At 35.3% G+C, this 25,258-nt stretch overlaps 1 protein-coding gene across 7 annotated transcripts in view; it reads left to right on the top strand.

Moving 5' to 3' along the window:
- SOX5 (SRY-box transcription factor 5) overlaps positions 1-25,258 on the top strand; it is a 1,035,411-nt gene that overhangs the window by 442,002 nt on the left and 568,151 nt on the right. The window contains exon 6 of one of the 7 annotated variants that reach the window (XM_054526955.2): positions 17,435-17,529. The exons of the other annotated variants lie outside the window; for them this stretch is intronic. The gene's annotated coding sequence lies outside the window, so the exon portion shown is untranslated. The remainder of the gene's footprint in view (positions 1-17,434; positions 17,530-25,258) is intronic. 7 annotated transcript variants of the gene reach the window in all.

The raw sequence follows: 25,258 nt of genomic DNA, 5'->3' as shown, positions 1-25,258 counted from the left end.
GTATTTAATAGGAGCCTATTACTATTCTAGATTTCTTTCCAAAATGAAGCTCTACAGAAGTATTTTAACCAGTCACGCAATTGCGTTTTAAGAAGCAACTTAACTATCAACTTTTTAGCACAAAGTGAGACTCTTGCATTTAGCATGCAACTTCTGGAAGAATGTAGTGAGAATGAGTGAGACTGGGATCACCTACCAAGCTGGGAGTGCCAGCTGCTCAACCCTGGTCCTCAATACAGGGAGGATATTTGAGGAAGAACTTCATATCCTATATGTCAGTGATGATATGCAGTTTGTTTTGGAATTGTAACTATTTCTCTGTTTTGGAATATGCCTGATGGTATTTATGCCAAAATGATTTATAGTCAACTCCTGATTAAATCTGAAAGTTGGGACAAGGAATAAGAAGAAAGGTGTATATCTTATTGTAATTTATATTGCTTTTGAGATATGCTGTATAACTTACTGCAGCATATGCAACTTCTCTGTAATGTTCTTAGATAAATTATCCAATTATTCACATTTCAACTACATGATAGTTGGGTAATGAAAAATTGTCTGTAAGTAAGCTTTAATGAAGGGGAAGGGTTTGGGGAAGGCGCAAGAGGAAGTTGCTTTTCTATAAAAATGTTCCTGTAAATAACTTAGAGAAGGACTTTTTATGTTGCTAGTTAGTGTGTATATTCAATGTAATTCAGGGAATTTAAAAAGGAAGAAAATGATTTTCTAACTATATCTATCTCTGAGATATAATGGCACATTGTGTAGTATTACCTGCTATTTTGAATTAGTTACCTCTATCCTTTTTTTATTATTAGCATTAGTGGATAGAATCTTTTCTATCCAAATACTTCTTTTCAACAAAGAAACAAAAGAACATCCCCTCAGATGTTAGTGAATAGGAAGAAATGGGCACTGAGGAAGTTCCTCTGAAGATCATGCATGTATCAGAGGAGCTGTCCATATACCTGGGTAAGGGCACATGAGGTGCACAGACTGTGGAAGACCTGTCATGACTGTTCTGCTCTCCTTCAGAAACGATTTTAACTAAAACTTGCCAGTGAAATCTGGTTTGGCTTTTGTTGGGGAGCTTTATGTTTAACCTCGACCTTGGTTGACATTGAACTTGCCTCTAATGGCTTCACAGCAGCCCAAGAGCAGTTTCTCAGCTCCTTAAGTAAACATCACATTACTTCAAGTTAACATCACATTGTGTCCTTCACTTTTTCTGTAGTTATGTTCTGCTGACCTCTAATTCACTTATAGAAATTGCTTTTAAGAAACTTTTGTTTTTATATTTTTCAGGAAAGAAATGGAAACAAAACAAAGACATAATAGTTTATCTCACTGAGCTATTCCAGAGGCTATTATAATATAATATAAATCAAATATTCAGTAGAGCTACAACTATTTTTTAAATAGGTTAACATCTTCTTTGTCCAACTCTGGTGTATTTACAGGATATAGATTAAACATTCTGATCTTCTAGTTTACTTTTGTCTTCTTGACAAAATGTCAAAAACAAGTGTAATGCACCACTAAATAATTACTATGCTTGGGGTGATAGCATGTTTTAATCTGTGATGGCAGTTTGTCTTGAATCCTAACCCTCCCCTTCTTAAAAACATGCTCATAATAAGCAGATGCTATTGTCCTTTGGCTTTCTAGAAAGTCAACAAGCCAAATTCCTTGGTCGTCCCAGAAAACTTTTGTCATGATCTTTGCTCTCAACTGGTCCACTTTTGCTTTGACTGGATCTCTTCCCCTTCTTGGCAGCCGTTGCTTGTATTGTGCTTTGTCCTCAGGATCATACTGATAAGGCCATGTTTCATCTCCTGTTCCAATTCTTCAAAGAAACGCTTCGGGATCGTAATATCGTCTGTTTAAAATTTCCATTGAAAGTTCTGCTCTTGTCTGCAGTTGATATGGGTGAAAGAATTTTTGCTCCCATTGAGTGGAAAGTTTGCTCGACTTTAATTTTGCAATCAGAATTCTGTAAGCTGAATCAATTGAGATGTTTATGGTTTTGTTTCTGTTGTTAATCATCAGCCCCCTTCAGTTAGGGCATGAACAAGATGAATTTTTTCCTTGCATTGATGTGTAATGGTCTGCCACTACCAGATTTATCTTCAATACAATATCATCTCATCCCTTCTTTTTTTTGAGATAGAGTCTCACTCTGTCACCCAGGCTAGAGTGCAGTGGCATGGTCTCGGCTCACTGCAACCTCCGCCTCCCAGGTTCAAGCGATTCTCCTGCCTCAGCCTCCCAAGCATCTGGGACTACAGGCGCCTACCACCGCGTCCGGCTAATTTTTTATTTTTAGTAGAGATGGAGTTTCACCATCTTGGCCAGGCTGGTCTCGAACTCCTGACCTTGTGATCCACCCGCCTCGGCCTCTCAAAGTGCTGGGATTACAGGCGTGAGCCACCGCCCCCGGCCCATCTCATCCCTTCTCAAAAAAAAAAAAAAAAAAAAAAAAATGTTGGCCGTTTGTAAACTGCTGATTTCTTTGGGTCATTGTCCCCATAAACTTTTGTAAAGCATCAGTGATTTCACCATTGTTCCTCCCATGCTTCATTATAAATTTGATATTTGTTCCTGTTCAGTTTCAGCAAAATTCATTTGCTCTCGTAGGGGCTCTTTTCAAGCTGATATCTTATCCTTCTTAGTGGCTTGAACTAGATTCTGTTCAGACGTGTTATAACAAATTAGTATGAGTTTGTTTTGGTACAAAAAATTTAAAAATCCCTGCACAGTTTTTAGTAATGCACATTTTCCATGAACTTTTGGAGGAAAGCTCATATTCATGGATCTGTATTTATTATCAGTAGTCACTGTAAATATTTCTGTAACCTGCAGCCATTTTCTCTAAGTTCTTGATAACTTGTTATAAAATAATAATGTTACAGCATGGAATGTCTGTTTTGTAAGCATTTAAACCCCAGAGTGAGAAAGGTAATGCAATGAGTGAATTGGGTTTAGTGTAGGAACTCAGTGATCCCAAAATGTGCCTAGTTGGTGCTGTTTTTCTCTGGTGCCAGACCCCGTGGAAGGGATAATGAGGGAGTAAGGACCATGGGAATCTGGAGAGCACCTGCATCAACCACAAGGACTGTAAATTTTTCTCATTTATTGAGTTTATTGTTACTCAGTCTTATTTTTTTTTTTCCAAGAAAAGTCAGAGTCTTTTGAAAGTCTCAGTTTTTCAATGTTTATCCAAAAAAGGTGGATAAATCAATCAAGACTAAACAAAACACAACCATGAGTCAGATCAGGTCCTTGGATCATCCATTTCAATTCTCTGCCATAAGAAAAAGTTACAGATATAGTGTATTTTCATTGCTCTCAAACATATTATATGTTTATTTAGCCACAAGATCACAGATAGATTGGTACACATGATATTGACTGGGATATCAAAGGAATATTGAATGCTTTATTTTTGAAGTCTATGTCATAGTTTGTAACAATCTCCTCCATTTCTTTCCAAATAAAATCATTTTGCATTCTGTTGTTTAGGCGACAGAGAGCTCAGTAGTTCTGAAAGAATAGTTCGAAATGTACATTCTAGATACCAAAAGCACTTTTACTCTCTGGATTTTCACCACTTACAGTATTGAACAAGATGGCCAGTGTAAAGTGGCTAACATTTAGTAAGTGCTGAAGGCAAATTTACTGAATTAGAAATAATAGGCTTTTTAAACAAAATGTATACTGTAGTGAGGATATGGAGAAACTGGAACTCTAATAATACACAGCTGGTGAGAATGTGAATTGGCATAACCACTCAGGAAACCGTTTAGCAGTATCTACTAAAGTGGAACATATGAATGTATATCTGTGACTCCAGTTCCACTTCTGAGTGTATATCCAACAGAAATACATACATATGCTCACCGAAAGATACGTACTAGAATGTTCAGAGTATCACTGTTCATAGTAGCCCAAAACAAGAAACTATCCAAATGCCCAACAAATACAGAATGCATAAATAGTGGTTTATTCTTAAAATGGAAAACTATACAGCAATAAAAATGTGTGATCTACAACTGCACACAACTATATATGAATTTAACAACCATAACAATGAGTGCATGAGCCAAACACAACATAGTATATACTGTATAATTTCCCATTTACAAAGTACAATAATTGGCAAAGCTCATCTTTGCTATTTATAAATTAAGGATAGTTGTTACCCTGGAAAGGAATAAAAGAAGAGAGGCTTTTGGGGTGCTGGTAATGCTTTATTTCTTGATCTGACTGCAGGATTTCACAGATGTATTGGTTACAGATCTTGAGCTGTGCATACATTGACCTGTATCCTTTTTTCTGTGTAAATTATTCTTTAATAATACATTAAAATGAAAAACTAATAGGTTTGTACAATTCAATGAAATAATTACTCATAATTAAAGGAAATTTATTTATTTTTAATATTCTCTAATATCTTATTACCTATTTTAGTATAAAATTAGGGTAAATTGAGTGGCATAGATTGTTAAATAGAGGTACTCCATAAATTATGGCTTTACATAATTACGTTTAAGGTATGATTCTTGCCAAGTTCAGAGATATTTTTAAGAATCTGCATTCATTTTACAAAATGTGAAAAGTAAAATGTAGCCTCAAGTGTAAATCAGCCAGTCATATGTGAGGCATGCCTAACATAATGCCTCTTATTTTTAAATGATTTCTCCCAGTGTTGATGGTGAGAATAGTGCTAATGATGCAAAAAGTTTTTTATAAAATGGGAAAATTCTACTCAATGTTTTGTTCACTCTGAAGATTAAGGAATTTTAGATTCTTTATACAAAGCATTAATCATCCAGAGGAAGTTTCCCCAAACTGTACTCACTTTCCTAATAGTTCTTGAGAGAATATTCCCTTCAGACAACCTAATGCTCATTTAGTGTCTGGTACTAATAAGAAAATACCAACTTAAATTTGAATCATAAAGTCAGAATTTTTATAATTGTATGTGACCAAATATTAAAAAAATTATTCCTCATTTTTTACATGAGGAAACAGACCCAAAATAGTTAAGGGATACTTCTAAAGATATATCCTTAATACATTTTATGACTGAGACCAAAACTCTCGAAGATTTTTGAGTGCTTGTCTTTCCAGTCTGTAGAGAATTTTCACTTGCGTAATCTCAGTTACTGCTGGTATTAATAGAACACATTTGTGTAATTTAAAGTTGTTCTCATATTATCTGCCAAATGCCTGTTTACAGTAACTTTATTTTGGTATTGGTATATCCTCCTGTTATGTTATTCTCCTTGACACAGTAGATGCCTTGATTAAAGAATAATATAGGTCAATTAGATTCTATTTTACTTGAAGCTTTTTCAAGTTTGACCAAGACTATGATGTCTGCTTTCATCTACAGATGAATTTTCCTGCCTACAATTGAATAATTACAATTACTGATGAATAGAGATTTCCTAGGCTTTTTTTAAAAGATGTATGATCATGTCAAGTAATCTCGTCTATTGTTTTGATGTTATCTATTATCAAGATGTTTAATGACCTTTAGTAGTTTCTTGTCTATGATTGTGTCATTGAGAACTGTCTGTGTCAATGAATTCAAGGCAAATAAGGCCCTAAGAATTTTGCATTTCTATTTTATTCCTTTAATTAATTTATTTTTAATTGACAAATAATAATTGTGCATACTTATGGGGTACAATGTGATGTTTCAATGTATGTATACATAGTAGATAGTACAAATACTTAAGCTAATTAACATATCCATCACCTCACCAACTTATCATGTTTTTGTAGTGAGGATGTTAATGATCTATTCTTTTAGCAATTTGGAAATATACAGTGATAACTAACTGGTCACCATGCAGTGCAAAAGATCACTAAAATTATTCCTCCAGTATAATTAAAACCTTGTAACTTTTGATCAACATCTCCGTTTTCCTCATCCCTTCCCACCCCCCAGCCTCTAGTAACCACTTTTCTACTCTCTGTTTCTATGAGACGGATTTTTTTTCTTTTTTTTTGAGTGAGAGTCTCGCTCTGTTCCCCAGGCTGGAATGCGGTGGCGCGATCTCGGCTTGCTGTAACCTCTGCCTCCCAGGTTCAAGCAATTCTCCTGCCTTGGTCTCCGAGTATCTGGGATTACAGGTGCCTGCCATCACGCCCAGCTAATTTTTGTATTTTTAGTAGAGATGGGGTTTCACTATGTTGGCCAGGCTGCTCTTGAATTCCTCGCCTCAAGTGCTCCGCCCATCTCGGCCTCCCAAAGGAGATTGACTTTTTTAGGTTCCACATGTAAGTGAGATCATAGAGTATTTGTTTTTCTATGCTTGTCTTATTTCACTTAGCATAATATCCTCCAGTTCCATTCACGTGGTCGTGAATGACAAAATTTCCTTCTATTCTAATGCTGGATAGTATGCTACTGTGTATAATCCCATATTTTCTTTATCCTTTCACTTGCTGATGAACACTTAGGTTGCTTTCATATGTTGGCTTCTGCGAAGAGTGCTGAAATGCACATGGGAGGGCAGACATTCCTTCGACATAGTGATTTCAATTCCTTTACGTATATATATATATATATTTATATATATCCAGAAGTGGGATTGCTAGATCATATAGTAAATCTATTTTAGTTTTTTGAGGAAGCTCCATACTGTTCTCCAAAATTGCTGTACTCATTTATATTCCCACCAACAGTGTACAAGGGTTCCCTTTTCTCCAATTCCTCACCAACACTTACCATTTGTATTATAGATAACAGCCCTTCTAACAGGTGTGAGGTGATATCTCAATGTGGTTTTAATTTACATTTCCCTGATGATTAGTAATGTTGAGCATTTTTAAATATGTCTATTGGCCATTCTATCTCTTCTTTTGAGAAATGTCTGTTCAGATCCTTTGATCATTTTTTAATTGGGGTATTTGTTTTCTTGTTGTTGAGTTATTTGAATTCCCTCTGTATTTTGGATATTAGTCTCTTATCTGATGTATGGTTTGCAAATATTTTCTGGCAACTCGTGGGCGGTCTCTCCATTCTTTTGTTTTCTTTGCTGTGCAGATTTTTTCTGCATTTTTAGATAATTGAATAACGTTTTAGAAATGTAAGGCCCAACATTTCACATTATATTATTACATACATACACATAAATATGTATACACATATGTATTGCATTATAGATGGCAGTTAAAATTTTCAAGTATTTTAAATACTGTCATCAAAATAATACATGCACATGATTTGAAAAATTAAACAATACAGAGCAGCAGTACCTTACTACATCCATAAGCCCTATGGCATTTCTCAAACACGAGCATTTACATTTCTTATAATGATTTCTTCTCCATACTTCTAAATCAGGAATTCTTAATGTGGAATGCATGAATAAAATTCAGAAGGTCTGTGTGCTTAGGGAAAAAAAGAGTTACATCTTTATTTTCATTAATCTGTAAATTGAAATCTAGCATAGGCAACAATCCATAATAACATCAGCAGTACTGTGACTTTGTCAATGATAGAATTATGAAATAATTACTGAGACTACTATGGGAAGGTTATGGAAAAAAGAATTTAGAAATACTTGCATGTAACATTAAGTTTTTACAAAAATCTGCCTTGAGATATTATTTTTTCTCATCTCTACTTCCAAATTAGATCTTATCATTTATTGCGTTAATAAGATTATAGCTGTATCAATTGCTATATTTGTTTAATATTTTTGTGTTTCAGTATAATTGATTTCCTTTGTAATCTTATGTATTTTGTTTTATGCACTTAAAATATTGCCTGGCTTCACCAGACTGCCAATAGTGTTTATGCCAAATAAATGTTAACAATCTCTATTTTTAGTACTGTGTATATACCACAGTTCTTTGATTGATCAAATTTAGGTGTTTAAGGCATCTTCTGCTATGAAAGAGGAGGATTGAACTCAGTTGTAACATTTTATCACCTCTTTTCCCCCCATCTTTTGATAGTTATATTACTCTACTTTGCTTCTCAATTGATTATCTTTTAAATTTAGGGATCTATGTATATACCTTAATTAATATTGCTATTAATTGTGTCTCTTCATGTTCTATTTTCCTACAGGAAGATATTAGCATCCCTATCTTTTTATTTGGCTTTTGCTTCCACCCTCCTATTTTCCAATTTCTGTCATCATTACTTATTAACAATCTCAAACACAATAACATGCATTCTGTTCTAAAAAACATAATGACGTTCTGAAAACACAATTATTTATATGTTGATTTTCAGTGGTGAAGATCTTAAACACCATTTGCATTGTTATGACTATGCAAGTTTTCACTGTAGTGTGTATATAACCTTTTTGAGCAGTTCTTTGTTTTTCATGATGAAGCTTGTAATTACTTTCTTTTCCTATTTTATTTTATTTTTTGGCAATCTTTGCCTTTATCAAGTCTTCAATTTTTCTCACACTTTCTGGCATCTCACTTATTCTAGTAAATATACTTCCCTCCCCCAACACGGAGGGCTGTTGTTTTCCCTCCTTGGGGTCTCCCATTTCTGGAGTCTCCTTTGGATTGCGGTATTCTGGTTGTTTTTAGGGTTGCTATAGAGCTTATCAGGGTACATCTTCAAGTAACTTACCAAGAAATTTGCAAGGAACAAAAATTTCGGAGATCTTATTTGTCAAAATGATTTCATTCTGCTCAAACACTGATTTCTATAATTTAGTGGAATATAGAGTTCCAAGTTGATAACCATTTCAGCTTTTCAAAATTTCACAAAGATATATCAAGACTAGTTGTTTCTCTAATCAATATTTTGTTTCGTTTTTGTTCTTGTTTATGTTTTGAACAACATGACTCTACCTCTAATCTGTGGGTTGTTTTAAGAATGTTAATGTCTTATGTATTGAGTTCTTCTACTTTACTTTCTGTCACTTTGTTTTCTCTTTTCTCTTTTTTTGTATTAAACATTTTATATTGATTCTTTATAGCTTTTCTCTTCAGTTAAATCTTCAAGCCTATCTTTGACATTTACAAAACTTTTATCACATCTATTTTCAATTTTTAAGTATACTTCTTTTTTGGTACTTCATTTTCACAGAATATTATTTTACTTTATTTACTTAGTTAGAGACAGGGTCTCACTCTGTCACTCAGGCTGGAATGCAGTGGCCTAGTCATAGCTTACTGCAGTTTTGAACTCCTGGGCTCAAGGGATCCTCCCACCCCAGCCTCCCGAGTAGCTAGGACTATAGGCATGCACCACTATGCCCAGCCCAGTTAAATATTTTGTTTAGAGTCTGGATGGGTTGCCCAGGCTGGTCTTGAACTGGCTTCAAAAGACCCGTGATTCTCCCACTGTGGCCTGCCAAAGTTCTGGGATCACAGGCGTGAACCCCTATGCCTATGCCCAGCCAGAATACTATTTTATAAATTCAATATTTTTTTCAAGTCTGTTAATTTTTTTTTTTTTTTTTTTTTTTTTTGTGACAGGGTCTTGCCCTGTCACCAGGCTGGAGTGCAGTGGTGCAATGTTAGCTCACTGCAACCTCCACCTCCCAGATTCAAGCAATCCTCCCACCTCAGCCTTCCAACAAGCTGGGATTACAGGCACACACCACCACACTCAGCTAATTTTTGTATTTTTTTGAAGAGAGGGGGTTTCACCATGTTGTCCAGGCTGGGCTGAAACTCCTGAGCTCAACCCATCTGCCCACTTCAGCCTCCCAAAGTGCTGGGATTTCAGACATGAACCACTGTGCTTGTCTTTTATGTCTTTGAATATTTTAATTTAAATTTTTTTTTTTTTAAATTTTCTTCCTTGCAGTCTGCTTCTCCCAGGACTTTTTTTTTGAAAATTTTGTCTCTCCTTTTCATATTGTAATCTTTCCACAAATGTTTGGTGGTTCTTGATTGCCTATATAAACTTGCAGACTCTGATGTCTACATATCTGGACAGAGCTTATCAGTGGGCAGACTTCACTTAGGGAGATGGGTCAGATGCTAACCATAATTCTAAATTCTCCTCAGTCCTTCAAAATAGAGAGGTCTTTTATTGGAGGACTGCCAATTTCATTAACAAAACTCTCACATTTTTTGTGAGGGAGTTTGCTGCATTACTGAATTCCAGGCAACATGCATGCAGTGGTAAAGTGAGTGGGAGGGGATTTGATTCTGTTAACTGCCAAGCTTTCCCTCTAGGATTTCCTTTGTGGCCTCCATTAGCTAACATTTCCAAGTCTGGAACCTTCCTTAAGTATAACAGATAACAGGGCACCCAGTTGCTTTTTCCCTTTTAGCCGTTTCTTGGCTCTTCCAGGTTGCAGTTTTCTAGATTTTGCTTTGTCATTCTTTCTCTTGCACCTTTCATTGTCCAGAAATCTGTTGGAAAAATTATATCCACTGATAATTACATCCCATACTCTTCATTTTTTAAACTTTTTATCTTTATTATTTATTACTGTAGTGTGGTATCTCTGAAAGATTGGAGAAGAATGTTTATAATCTTAAACCAGAAGCCTTGGGTATCACAGCATAATAATAAAGGTTTTATATTGTTTATGATTATTTGAGCCAAAGGCCTTTCTACCATTTATCAAAACAAAGTATTTTTGTAAACTTCAATATACATTAATTTTTTTCAGAAATACAACACAAATATGAAAACAAATAAATATTATACTTCATTTTTTTCCTGAACTTTACCAAGGGTTGTTCACCATTTCAAAATATCATTTACCTCTTGAGTTACCAGATAACAACCGAGTTGTATCAATCTGCACTTTTAGCTCTGTGTGTTTTTTTTTTTTTTTTTTTTAATGATTCTACATATATTTGCAAGTATCTGAGTTGATCATTTCTCTTTTGGGGTAGACATGCTGAGCATTTACATATTCAAATAAATTTATAATTTTATTATATATTAATTCCTCTTAATTTCCTACTTTATATTACAGGTAGGACATTGTATTGATTTTGTCTAAATAAGCACTGAACAGTTTACATAATTTTGAACTTTCACAATAGTAAAGGGATGATAAAAATTGTTATTTAAAAATGAGCGCTTTGGTCTGATATGGTTGGGAACCAGTGTAAGAGGAAATATTTTATGGCTTTCAGTCTTTATAAGGAAAATAAGGATGAACTTCCACATATTGAAATAAAAATGGAACCCTAAATAAAGTTCTTTCCATTGATGCTTTCTAAAAGCAGTTATTAGGAAACAAGTACCTTAGGGCAGCCATGGTGGCTCATGCCTAGAACCCCAGCACTTTGGAAGGACAAGGTGGGTAGGCAGATTGCTTGAGCCCAGGAGTTCGAGACCAGCCTGGGCAACATGGTGAAACCCCTTCTCTCCAAAAGAAAAAGAAAAAAAAATTTAGCTGGGCAGTTGCACATGCCTGTAGTCCCAGCTACTCGGGAGGCTAAAGTGGGATGATCGTTTGAGCTCAGAAAGTGAAGTCTGCAGTGAGCCGTGATTGTGCCACTGCATTCTAGCCTGGACAACAGAGCGAGATCCTGCCTCAAAAAAACAAACAAACAAACAAAAAAAAAACAAAAAAACAACGAACCTTGAAGTTGTTCTGTATCCCTGCAATCACATTCCATCTACCTGTTCTCTACTTGATGCTCTCCAATAGGGGTCAACAGACCTTTTCTATAAAGGGCCAGAGAGTAAACATTTTAGGTTTTGAGGGCTAGACCATTTCTGTTGGAACCACTTTAACTTTGGCATTTACAGCATGAATGTAGCTATGCATAATACATAAATGAATAACCATGGCTATGTTTCCATAAAACTTTTTTGAGGGGAATAGATGACAGGCTGGATTTGGCATATGGGCTATAGTTTGCCAAACCCTGATCTTTGAGATTATCAAACTTTGCAGTTTCACTGGGCGGCTCTTGATAATGATGTTTTTATCCATTCCAACAGCAAAACCATTTAAATATCTTAAAATTTTTGCATGCACTTTGGTAGCGAAGCCATGGTATACATGACTTTAGAGGTATTAATATTTTGCTAATGGTTCCTTGTTCTTTATTTGGCTGTTTGTCATGACGGTGGATAAGCTTGATTACTTTGTTCATAGAAAAACACCACTGTTATTCTGTCACCATTCTTGGTGATGGTAAGATCCTTTACAAAAACTGAATGGAATAGAGATCCTTTCATTAAGAAGGAATGTAGAGAAGGCAGAAAATATCTATAATAAATTAACCTAAAATAATTAAAGGCCAAGGAAAAATAATTTTTGAGTAATGATTGAAGTTGTGAATAGTAAAGGAAACGGAAAGTTTTTGAGGGCCTCATGAGTCATCACAGATTTGAAGAAATGCCAAGAAGAATTCCAAGGTTTAATGGTAGTATTTTTTTCAGCTTTGATAATTTGATGAAAAATCTTTTTTTAAATAAAAGATTAGTGGTTCATACATAAGGAACATCATGGTTTTAAGAATCAGTAGAGATTGAAGTCAGCCTACAATGTGAATTACTGGAATTTCTGACTTTAAAATGTATGGATTTGAGAAACATCGATTTTGAGCTAAACTAGATAACATATTTATTTCTTAGTGATATGCATAAATTTGTTAGGTATTGAAATAACCGATACGGTATTACCTTTCATTTCAGTTTTTAATAATACTAAGGCATGACTTTTTGGTAATTGTTTTAATCAGACTTGGTAAGCACAAGATCTGACAGTGTTGACCAGTCTGATAACTCTTAGGATGCATTGTATAAATTCTTCATTCCTTGAAGCATGAGTACAGATGGTGACTGTCAACTTTGCCCTTTGACAGGTGTTAGGTAATGTGTAAGATATTCCCTGAAGCCTTTTCCAGATTTTTCTTGGTGATTCAAGTTTAGAAATGTGGTTTGCTTAGACCAGTGTTTTCAACGGGGGGTGATTTTTACCTCCCGTGGGAAATTTGGCAATGTCTGGAGACATTTTTGCTTTTCCCAATTGGGGGATGCTATTGGCATCTAGTGTGTAGAGAGGCCAGAGATGCTGCTATACCTCCTACAATGCATATCATAGTCTCCCACAGTAAAGACATGTTGGACCCAAAGTATTAATGCCAAGGTTGAGAAAGCCTGGCTTAGCGTAAAATTTGAGAACTAAGTCATCAGGATTCTTTAAATCCATACCTTCTTTTTTTTTTTTTTTTTTTTTTTTTGAAGTGGAGTCTCGCGCTGTCACCCAGGCTGGAGTATAGTGGCACAATCTCAACTCACTGCAAGCTCCGCCTCCTGTGTTCACGCAATTCTTCCGCCTCAGCCTCCTGAGTAGCTGGGCCTACAGGCACCTGCCACCATGCCCAGCTAATTTATTTTATTTTATTTTATTTTTATTTTTAGTAGAGGTGGGGTTTCACCATGTTAGCCAGGATGGTCTCAATCTCCTGACCTCATGATCTGTCCTCCTCAGCCTCCCAAAGTGCTGGGATTACAGGCGTGAGCTACCATGCCCGTCCTAAATCCATACCTTCTTAATTGGGAAAATAATGCTCACCAATGAGGCACTTCTAATACATTCTTTACAGGGATATTTAAAAGTTCAGCATTTCCCTATATATCTGGATCATAATGAAATCAGTGATTGTCATTGTCTCTTCCCAGATCAGTCATCCATTTGTTTATCAAACTTTTAGCAAGCACTTGATGTGGGACTTAGGTTGACTACACAAAATTGAATAAGAGATGGTCATGATCTAGATTAATGAATGGTAGGTAGATGCTAAAGATGACTGCATTGTTGTTGTTCTCTATGATTTTGTAATGTTCTCTTACATGATAGCAACTCATTAGGTTTCTTTAGAGTGAGGGTAGGTTTGTCATGAAGTTTTAAAAGCTTTATTGGTGTTGGCAAGAGAATGATGCAAGACAGTTGATTTATAGAATGTTTAGTTCTATTTTCTTGCTTAAACAATCCAGAGACCAAAACTGTTGAAGGACCACTGGTAAGTGATAACCTCTTATGGGCAAAGGGATGCAGTAAAGGACTTTTGTAAGTTGTTTTTTAAAGTGTGAACATAATTACTATGATCTGAATGCGTCCTCCAAAATTCATGTTGAAACCTCATCATTATTCTAACAATGTGTCATCAGAAAAAATTTTAATGAAATTAGCATTAAAGTAAATTTAATGGCTATAGCATATTTGAATTTGTGGACGTATGTTTTGCAAAGACTCTGCTTCTGTCTTTGTTTTTTGGAAACTAGGACATGGACTGTAGGCTTAGTTTCCAAATGTGGACTTTAAAATAATAGCTTTTTAAAATAAATGAAAATATTTTCAACGTCTGATATTTTAAAAATATTTTACCACTAGTTCTGTTGAAAGGATTTTCATTGTTGTTGTTTAAAACTAATTTTCTTGTTTGTGCTATTAAGTGGGAAAGTAAAACACCTATAAAGAGATCAATCTATTTTTACTGTGTAATGATCCCCCTAGTGGATATGAGATGCAGCTAGCTTCGATATTTGCATAAAGAAGCAGGTGATGGTGGGTGAAACTTTGTTACTTGTTTCTCACTTTCAGAAGTGTTGTACAAGATCAAAACTGTCTTTACTATTTTTAATAAAGGAACTCCAAGTGGTTAAATTACCTTTTTAGGAAGTCTTAATGAGGCAGAAAGTGGTAGAAGTGCATAATTCTTTAAACTTAGATAAAGATAAATACCTTAAATAAAAGTTGGTGGAACGCTTTTGTAGTTTTTCAAAAGACTATTTAAAGAAAAGGATTTTTACCAATTATTTTGTGGTTTTCTCACTTAAATTGGCTAACAGTTTAAAAATAGTCTGTGTAACCTGACGCTACTATATATCTGATCTCCAGTTAGATTTGTTAAAGCAAGAATAACAAGTGAAAGAAATTGATGATATGAAAACTGATTACTCTTTAAAGACATGGTCTCAAAATAAGACATATAAGGTATCTATCTATAGTACTTAGATAATAAACTTTAAAAATAAAGATTCACTTGGATTTTGTAAAATGTTATCACAACATTAGGTCTGCAGGTTTCAAATATGCTACTATTCAGAACATTGGAAATAAGGGAAGCAGAATAAATACCTGTGATGTGGCAAAAACTTCAAATATTGCTAGTTACAAAGAGCTAGAAACCATCTTTAAGTAAAAATCATATTAATGATGACTATATAATGAACCCAATATCAGTAGAACATCATACTGCCTAAGCAAACAGTGTTATTACTTTCACTTCATTGTACAATAACTTGATGGTTCATGGAACTGGTTCTGTTCTGAGAAAGGTATCATTTGAATAGGAAAACAGCCTGTTTCTTCATAAAGGACTTAAACACTGGTAGAGGAGAGAACTCTGTTAATAAAATGCATTTTGCATATACTGTATGTCAGAGTCATGTTTGAGAATTTTTCTGATATTATGAAAGGCCAGGTAAAATATAAAACAAATGTCTATTCCACTTGTAAAGATAGGATTTCTTAATTTGTTAATAGGCTATAATTAATGTCATTTTAAACTTTTTCCTATTCTATGTACTTATAAAGATACTTATAGAACAAATAATTAGAGAGTTAACTTGACGGAAGTCCACAATGTAGTGTGTGACAGACTAATCAATGATAAGTCACATCATTCAGAAAAGAGAAGTTCTGTAGGTCTTGCTTAATTTATTGAAAATAAAACTACATTTTTCAGTGATGAACATTTCTTGATGACAGTAATGATGACGCATGAATTAAATGAGGAGATAGGAAATAGGAAGAAAAAAGGGTGGAAAAACTATAATTAACAAAAAAATCCACAAACAATAATTTATGTAAGTGAAATAGATTTCTGCAGAATAAAAATGGAGCAAAGTGAACAATGGAAATTATTCGACAATTAGGGTGGATATAGCTTGGATCACTGAAATGGTGAAAGGCAAAAGATAATGTAATACAACTTACACAGAGAAACAATGGAAATACGTTCAAAAGCTCTTTTAAAAGACTTCCCCTTCACAAATATGTTGTCCTATTCTGCCTTTTCATTAGCAAGTTCTTTTTAATATTTCCAATTTACAAGATGCCTGAAGAAAATTAACACCTGACTTGATTTTAAAACTTTATTTGAAGCTCTGCCACACGTGTTTTCAGCCTTTACACTCTATGAATTTACTTAACCATTCACGCGGCTTTGCTTTTGAGTGGTCTGCTGGTCAAAATGGCCTGATATTTAAATGTTACCATAGTGATGAGTAGTGGACACTGTCATCTTTCTCGTTTTAATTAAGGAACAGATGCAGGTAAAGCTGATCTCTCAGTGACCCTCTTTAAGCTGGCATCAACACATTGATTGTTTTCAATTCTTTTCTCTCCCCTGTAATCTTAGCTTTGTCCTTTCGTCATATCAAGGTCTTCATCCTCTTACGTTAAAGATGCAGGAACTCCTTTAAAACCCTTCCTTAGGGAGCTTTAGCTTAGATGGAATAAAACATACTTCCACTAAACACCAATGAAACACTAAGGCTGTTTTTTTGGGTTTTTTGTTTGTTTGTTTGTTTCAAGAAGCCCTGGCTTTCTCCACTTTAAAATTAAGTAATGTGTAAGTGGCAGTTTGTTAAAATTCTGTATACCCTATAAAGATCAAAAGTATTTCTACTTCCACTTTTTTGAATAAAACAAATTCCCTTTCCCATTTAGTGTATTTATAAATGAGGTATATTCAGAAGGTCTAAATAGCGTTAGCAACTCAATCATTCTTCCTTGGACTATAGTCTAATACGCACTAAGAACATAAAAAGTATTTATTAACTAATACATGCATGGTAAAAATAAGAAGAGTTGATGCCCCAAAGATACTCACATTTTGGTTGTGTTTGAGGTGGATTGTAAGAGCTTGTTGTCATGAGGCATAACATACTCTGGGTAGAAGAAACAAAATTTGGTTGGAAGGATTAGAGAAGAGGATTATTAGGTATCCAGTAGTACCAGATTTAGGCACAGTGCCAGAGGAATAGTATAAATGATGAAATGCTTGTCCTAACTACTTTTCGTTTGTTCCACTTAGGATTGTTAATTTTACCTCAATACTTCTAGGATTCTTCTTTACCTTACCTCAATTTTGTGACAATTTTGGCTCATTTGATTTTTGTATTGATTTCATTGATGTTGGAAACCAGCTAATCAAATTTATAATCTCTTTTAGGGTATTTCTAATCCTTTGGAATCTTAACTAATATGAGTTCTAATATGCTTTTATTTTTTATTATTATTATTATTATTATTATTATTATTATTATTATTATTATTATTTGAGACGAGTCTCACTCTGTTGCCCAGGCTGGAGTGCAGTGGCACGATCTCAGCTCTCTGCAACCTCCACCTCCTGGGCTCAAGCAATTCTCCCACCACAGCCTCCCGAGTAGCTGGGATTACAGGCACTCACCACCATACCCAGGTAATTTTTGTATTTTTAATAGAGACGGAGTTTCACCGTGTTAGCCAGGCTGGTCTCGAACTGCTGACCTCAGGTGATCCGCCTGCCTCGACCTCCCGAAGTCCTAGGATTACAGACGTGAGTCATCACGCTTGGCTTCTCTTATTATGTTTAACCCTTTGACGTTTATGTTTTTATAATCTTTAGAAGATACATTTCACATGAATTATTTTACGTTTCACATTGCTTCATTTCTCTAGATGTCATGTATACTTTTGAATATTTCCCCTATAGAATAATGTTTTGTAAGTATCCACAGTCCCATTTATTTACATAGTTTTTGAGCAATGACTTGAGGAAGATTCTTCTTGTTTGTAATCAACCGTATTGATTAAATATTTTGCCCATTTTGATTGGGTTGTTTAATTATTGACTTGTTAGGACTTGGTGTGTTGGGCTAATTTTTTTTTTTCTGATTACCAGTTTGTGTGATACACGCATTACAAATATAGTCTCTCATTCCTTGACTCGTCTTTTCATTTTGTAACATTGCCTTTTAAAATGCAAATCATTTTAGTTTATATAAAATCCAACCTATCAATTTTTTCTTTTATAGTTTCTGTTTTTCATATCATGTCTGACACATCTTTGACTATCCCAAGGGCAAAGGTTTGCTACCGTATTTCCTTTAACACGTATGTAAGGAAGATATTCTAAAGTATTAGGGGAAAAGAATGAAATAATTTCCTAACTTGTGAAAACAGTCAGGGAGGAATGATTCTTAAATTGTTTATGATGATACCAAAGCTTCTTTCTGTACTTTTTGGCTCTGAGAAAAACTTATTCTGAATGCTTTCCCTATCAGAAAATTACCATTAATTCTCCTACTCTGATTATGGCAACATAAAATGATTGGGAAATTGGAATAATTACTTTAGAGTTGAGGTGATATTGCATATAGCTTATGTGCAAGTTGAAGTTTATCAAATACATATGTTATGTAATTGTATTATATTTCACAATATATTTAGTTACTGGTTTATAGATTTGGAATGGTTTCATTGAAATGTCTTGAAAAGCAAAATGGGTTTGTTTGTTTATTGATTGATTGATTGATTGATTGAGACAGAGTCTTGCTCTGTCACCCAGGCCAGAGTGCAATGGCACGATCTCGGCTCACTGCAACCTCCACCCCCCTAGTTCAAGTGATTCTCCTGCCTCAGTCTCCCGAGTAGCTGGGATTACAGGTGTGCACCACCACACCTGGATAATTTTTGTAGTTTTAGTAGAGACAGGGTTTCACCATGTTGGCCAGGCTTGTCTCAAACTCTTCACCTCAAGTGATCTGCCCACCTTGGCATCCCAAAATGCTGGGATTACAGGCGTGAGCAACCGTGCCTGGCCAAAAAATGGGTTTAAATCATTTACTTGTTTTTTATTCAATGTGAGGACTTAGATGAAAAACTGTTAGTATAAACCCTAAACAAATGTGCTTTCGGGGCAAGTTTACCTTTGGTATAGCAGATAAGGTAAGAGAGGCATTGAAATGAAGTTTTCAGCTACCAATCATATAAATGACATTATCAGATGGACCAAAATGATGGCTGCCTCCATTCTTCAGTAAATGATATACTGTGTCTCTTTTTCTTAATAGTATTCTTTTTGTATAGAGACTTAGAGACTGTTCCAAAGTAATGATCTGAATAATTCAAAATAATATTTCAAACCTAACAGGAATATATGCTGCTTGGTTGAAACAAAAGCAGTCTGCAATTGTATTTACTGGTGATCAAGGTTCCAAATTGTATGGCTGTCCTGGAATAAAACAATTGAACATAAAACCCAACTTTTATATTGGAACATAATATTGTCTTCAAGATAGGCCAGTGCTCTGACTTAATATGAGCTTATCTGCAAAAATGCCCTTTGGCAGAGACATTTCTGAAAGGGGACTGTTTCTGTTGCTGGGGCCAGAAATGGCTCACATACTCCTCATTGGCATGTATTGATGGGAAAGCAGAATAGTAGATATTGCCATCATCAGGAACTTTGAGTTAATCATTGCTTGTAGTGAAACTGTATAAAAATAATGATAATGTCACCAAGCATTCTCTATATGCCCTAGATACTATAAGTTACTTAAATTTTTCCCTAAACATCATTATTTTATAGTAATTTTTTAGAGGTTTTTCAAAATAAATCTGTGTAATGTCAGGTTGATATGATCTCTTATAGGTGTGTATTTAGTTTCCCAGAAGTTACCTCTAGATTATAACAGTATCCTTTCCAATGGGAAAATAAATTTTCGGCTTTTGGATGAATAAAACCTGTAGATACTGTTTCTTACCACTTAAAATAAATAAAGAATTGAACCTAATGTTAGTCATTTTGATATGGAATTTTTGAACTAATTTTATTGTGATAATATTTTCTAATTTCTATATATCTCAACATGTAAATTTTTCAATTCCATTATTAACATACATTCCATAAACTTTCTTGCATATATGTTCACAGTGAGCCAACCAATAGCATAGATCAAATTCTATCTACTATTTACATGAGGATACATTTGAAATCATTAAATTTTTAAAGTAAATAGATTCAAAACTTGGTTATAAAATAGACTCAAAACTTTCCTCTACCCTTCTGGCTTGTTCTGGGAAAACAATACTTGCACAGCTTTATTTCTTCCAGCTTTAAACCTCTAAGACTTCCCTTCGCAATTTTTGTCTCATCAGAAGTCGTCACATATGCTGGCTAGGAAGGAAAACATTGGCATTGTTTTTCAGGAAGAAGACCGTGTTAATGAGCTACACTAAACTCACATCTCCATTCCATCTTGCATGTACTCCTTACCCCATATTTGAGAAATATCACTCAAATTATGAGTCAGAACATGATTTTGATACAAAAGATTGGTTTGTTCATATGATATTGTTACATAAAGCTCCATGTACAATTCTTTCATAGGTTAAACAATTTTATAAAGCTTTTATACTTTATTCTTTTCAGTTCAAGTGTGAATTCAGATAATGATATTGGGAAGCCAAGGCGTGAGGATCACTTGAGGCCAGGAGTTCAAGACAAGCCTGGGCAACATAGCAAGACCCCTATCTCTGCAAAAAATAAAAATATTAGTTGGCCATGGTGGCATATGGCTGTAGTCCTAGCTACTTGGGAGGCTGAGATGGGAGAATCACTTGAACCCAAGAGTATGAGGCTAAAGTGAGCTATGATTGCGTCATTGTACTCCAGACTGGGCAACATAATGAGACCCTGCTCTTAGAAAAAAAAAAAAGATATTGAGAAAACAATTACTATTGAAGATGTTTGAGATTCTGAAAGCCAAGAAAACTGAATAATTTGTAAAGCTAAGATTTTAGCCTTTTCTCAAACAAAAATTGGCTGCTCAGATAACATCCACAATTTACTCATAATGTTCCTTAATTTGTTCCTTGTATATGAACCTCTTGTACAACTTATAACAATTAGAGGCATACTTTAATTTGCTTTGCAATTTGAACTTTGCAATAACAGTGTGTATCTATTATGGATTCTCAAAGAAGCCTCTCAGTGGGTTCAGTCCGAAATTGTCTTCCCCTTTCACATCCTCACCCTTCCTATGTTAGCTAGGCCTATTAGTCAGGGATTTCATTTTACCACCTCAAAACTGCTAAGGCAACCTTGTCATTGTAATTTTCACGCCCTTTCTTTTTCTTTGTTCTATATGTCAGTGAAATCTTATCTCCACAGTCTTCTGTCATAGGTTAATAGCTTGGAACAAAGTTCAATTAGAGTCTCTAACATAATAAAACAAAATGCACAGATGAAAAAATTAGTAGCCACTGCCCTGTACTTTATTCAAACACTGTTGGATCTTACTCATCAGTGAAACTGAATTAGTAGATAAGATAGGAAATTGTCAAATGAGAGCCCACATAGATTGAGAAGGCTTTAATGCAACTGTGCTATTCTAGAAGATGTTTCAATGACATGGTAGTGCCCTGGAAAGTTCTTAATATAGATTTTGTTTTCTTGATGGTGTTTTATTTAACCATATTGTTAAATCCAAAGAACTCTAGATGACGTATGGAAATCTAACAACTGAATATACCATCTTAACATTTTTAAGGTTTTTGAAAAGAAGAATTGATTTGTTTCCCTATCCTGCATTTATCCAATTAAAAGCACCTTTGCTGATATGGTAAAGCCATGGGTCATTTCCTGTACTTATTCTACTCATGCTGCTGTCTGCTGAAGGTCATTGGAAATTATGTGGCAGAGACATTTTCCAGGGAAACAAATGGTGTTATTGCAAATTTACTAGTTGGTTATTTGAAAAGAAATGTATTGACACCATTGAACATTATCAACAATCCCACTGCCATCACTTTTTCCTCCTCTACTCAATGAGCTGTTAAAAGACACAATTTGTTGTACTATGTAGTTAACAAGAAATAAATAACATGCAGCAGGTGCTACACAGGAAGGCACTGAGTGTTATTGTACTAACTGTGCCTGACTAATTCTAGCCAAAACAACAATTCTGTATTCAGTAAAGGGAAAAATAGATAATTTAATGGAGATTTGGAACCTCATTGTTTGTTATGTCAGGGTTATACTTGGAAAATAGAACCAAGTGAAAGATGTACTTAAAGGAAATCCTTTGCTGCGGAGATTTATCCTCAACTTGTGAGAATCCCATTCAATGGAAGATAACAGTATGCAGATGATTTCAAATATTGAGTAATCCAATTTTCTATATATTTGTTAAAAGAATGATGAGATTTTATTGTTGTGGGTCTATCCTCCACATCATGTTTCTTGTAGATTAATGTTAAAAACAGCTTGCATTCCCTGAGCAAATCTTTCCAACTTAATAAGGCAGGTGAGAAGCATAGGATAGTAGGAGGAACCAGGTTGGAAATCACATTTTGCCCTTGTGAATCTGCAGAGGAAACAGTCAATATTAATTTTGAATGACAGAGGTATTTCTCTTATTTTCTATGCTAGTGAGTTTTGATGTATAGTGTCCAGTCATTCATTTATTCAACCGTTTACTAATTGAGTATCTACTATGTGTCCAGAACGGCAAACAGGGCAAACACAAGTCAAAAGAAGTTCTGCTCCTGTGGTGACTGTTCTACTGCGGCAGGTAGACAATAATTAAGTTAAAAAAGGTCATTGTAGATTGAAATGAGCGTTAGTCATGAAGGAAATAAATAGGAGGCAGGATAGAGCTTCTAAAGGTTTCCTTTGAACTGAAGAATACAAATGGGACATTCACAGGAATTGTAGAGGAAGATTTTCCTGGGGAAGGAAAAACAAGGGAGATGTCTTGGAGGCGATCATAGTGTTGCCATGTTCGAGGCACAGGAAGAAAGCTAGTATGGCTGGAATATTGTCACTTGTGTGGAACATAATTAGGAGATAAAATTGGAGATGGAGGCAGGAACCAAATCAAGGAAAGACTTAGTTTGAAGTTTAGTTTTCCTTCTGAGAGCAATAGACATTATTGAAGGATTTTAAGAGGGTGAGTGACTCAGGCTCATTGATTTCTTAAAGATCATTGTTCACTCTGTGGAGAAGGTGTTGGAGAAGGTCAGTAGTAAAAATGGAAGGCCCTGATAGGAGGTTATTGCAATAGAATTGATAAATTGTGGACTGAGATGGTAATTGCAAAGGTGGAGAAAAATGTGGATATTAATGCTTATTATTATGAGGGTAAAACTGACATGACTTGCTAATGAAGCAGATGGGATGTAAGAGAGGGAAAGAGATCAATAATAACTCTGTATTTTGGGACTGGACTCTAGACATATGTAGATGACATTTAGTGAAGTTGGGAAAACTTGAGAAGTCCAGATTTGAGAAAATCAAGAGTTCTGGGAACTCTGTTTGGATTTATTAAGTGTACAAAAGCCTATTGTATATCAAAGCCAAGATGTCAAGTAGTTTATTAAATATTAGAATCCAGAGATCAGTGGAAAAAATTTGGATTAGAGACATAAATTTGTTCATCAGAAGCACATAAAAGTGGCATCTGATGGCACTGGCCTTTATGGGATCACCTAAACTGAGTGTAGATTAAAAAAGGGTTCCCCGAACAATTTGAGGCAATCATCTTTAAGAGCAATGGAACAAGACTGAGAAAGAAACAGTGATGTAGGAGGAAGCCCAGGAGAGGAGAGAATGGCAGAGTCAATTGTGTTAATGCTGCCAAGATATGAATGGAGGACTGACTTTGGTGAAATGTAGTCATTTTTAACTTTGAAAAGAATAATTTCAGTGCAATGGTGGGGAATGGTAGCAGATTGGAGTAAGCAAACTTAAGAATGAGTTGGGTGGTTTGGAAGTGGAGAAAGTGAGTTTAGAGGTGTTAAGAATTGTAGCTGTGAATAAGGAGCCTAAAAAATAGTGGGAGATCTGGAGATCAAAGGAAGTGTTGTTTATTTGTTTTAAGATGGGAAATAACAGAACGTTTGATGTTCTATTTTCCATGATCCAGTAAGAAGGGAGAGATTGTAGATGGAGGAAATGGGAGAAAGAACTGAACTAGAGAAGTATTTTAAAGGAAGAGCACCCCTCAGTATAAGATTCGAAATTTGGTAAATAGCATTTCTGCTTTTGTATAACATTTAACCTGACACAATTTGCCTCTCATCATAGAATGGTAGAGTTGGAAGGTAACTTCAGAGCTCATCACATCAAAATTTCTCATTTTACAGCTGACCAAACAAAGGTGCAGATAAGAGATAAGATTTACAGCTTGTCTCACAGCTAATTAATGAATTGGGGAGTATCCAGTCAGCACCATTTGTTGATGAAGGGGCAGTGTAGGGAGGAGAAAGCCTTTTCTTACTTTATGCCATAACTAATGCATTTACATCCATGAGTAAACTTAATACATCTTCAAGAAACCAATAGACAGGATAGTGGCTTGGATTTGAAATGTAGTTAACTCTAGTGCATGATATGTTATGCTACCCAGATCCCCTTCCCAAGACTGAAGCTTCCTTTCCCCCAACTGCCAGAATTTTTGGCAGCCAGTAACTCTCAGCCAAGTCACCCTCCTGGACTCACTACATCATGAAATAATACATCACTACTTTGTTCCATGTCACACCCTCTTACTGTGGGACTCTGCATCCAATGACTGGTTAATGAAAGGGAGAACAATGTGGCTCCTTCGACTGAATTCAGGACAGCTCTAAATGGCCACCAGAGACTCCTGTATGATCTGCTGAAGCTTTAGTTTGGATTATATCATAGTGCAGTTCCTCTCTCTGACCAATCCTGTTTCTTCCCAGGCTGTTGATCCCAATAATAATCTTGCTGCATGCGAGTTTCTATCTCAAGATCCGTTTCCTCAAGAATCCTGGCCTAAAACACCCACAAAGGGTAGGGCCAACAGTTCCAAGAGAGCAATCTTGAGGTTGATCACAAGCAGCCTGAATATTTTTAAATGTCACAACTGGAAGGTGGATTATTACAGAAAGAAAAGATTGAACTCAGACTGCACATCAGGGTTATGATTGTGGAAAATTAACTTTATTTGGAATAAGACCCTAGCCAGAGATTGGGGGATTATGGATATCAGGTTTTGACCTCTTAGACAAGTGGCAAACAAAAATTGTAGAAGTTTTCAGAGCGTTAGGTAGGAAGACTGAGATCAAGAATGATTCCAGAACTAACAAATAGCCATTTTGCTAGACATACACCACATTGAAACCCAGTGAACAAGAAAGCTGTACTTGGGTGGAGGGCACAAGATATCCAGGGCTAGCGCGAGTCTGAGCATATGGACACATGGCTAATTTCAGAGCTTTCCTTCTGGTGGGAAATTAGCTCCTACTTACCTCTA

Source organism: Pongo abelii, chromosome 10 (genome assembly GCF_028885655.2).
Source record: "Pongo abelii isolate AG06213 chromosome 10, NHGRI_mPonAbe1-v2.0_pri, whole genome shotgun sequence".
NCBI lineage: Eukaryota > Metazoa > Chordata > Mammalia > Primates > Hominidae > Pongo > Pongo abelii.
Note: the sequence above shows the minus strand (reverse complement) of the source record. Positions and strands in the feature narration are given on the sequence as shown.